Genomic DNA, 983 nt, shown 5'->3' with positions numbered 1-983 from the left:
AGCAAGAGGCCCAGCAATCACGTCTCTAGCTTCCCACAGAGTTCTCGGGTACACCTGATCAGGTCCTGGGGATTTATCCACCTTTAACCGTTTCAAGATATCCAGCACTTCTTCCTCTGTAATCTGGACATTTTGCAAGTTGTCACCATCTATTTCCCGACAGTCTATATCATCCATATCCTTTTCCACAGTAAATACTGATGCAAAATATTCATTTAGTATCTCCCCCATTTTCTGTGGCTCCACACAAGGGCTGCGTTGCTGATTTTTGAGGGGCCCTATTCTCTCCATAGTTACCCTTTTGTCCTTAATATATTTGTAAAAACCCTTTGGATACTCCTTAATTCTGTTTGCCAAAGCTACTTCATATCCCCTTTTTGCCCTTCTGATTTCCCTCTTAAGTATACTCCTACTTCCTTTATACTCTTCTAAGGATTCACTCGATCTATCCTGTCTATAACTTACATATGCTTCCTTCTTTTTCTGAACCAAAACCTCAATTTCTTTAGTCATCCAGCATTCCGTATACCTACCAGCCTTCCCTTTCACCCTGACAGGAATATACTTTCTCTGGATTCTTGTTATCTCATTTCTGAAGGCTTCCCATTTTCCAGCCATCTCTTTATCTGCGAACATCTGCCTCCAATCGGCTTTCGAATGTTCTTGCCTAATATCATCAAAGTTGGCCTTCCTCCAATTTAGAACTTCAATTTTTAGATCTGGTCTATCCTTTTCCATCACGATTTTAAAACGAATAGAATTATGGTCGCTGGCCCCAAAGTGGTCCCCCACTGACACCTCAGTCACCCGCCCTGCCTTATTTCCGAAGAGTAGGCCAAGTTTTGCACCTTCTCTGGTAGGTATATCCACATACTGAATCAGAAAATTGTCTTGTACATACTTAACAAATTCCTCTCCATCTAAACCTTTAACACTATGGCAGTCCCAGTCGATGTTTGGAAAGTTAAAATCCCCTACTATAA

Source organism: Chiloscyllium plagiosum, chromosome 2 (genome assembly GCF_004010195.1).
Source record: "Chiloscyllium plagiosum isolate BGI_BamShark_2017 chromosome 2, ASM401019v2, whole genome shotgun sequence".
Lineage (NCBI taxonomy): Eukaryota > Metazoa > Chordata > Chondrichthyes > Orectolobiformes > Hemiscylliidae > Chiloscyllium > Chiloscyllium plagiosum.
This window is presented reverse-complemented; position numbering follows the sequence as displayed.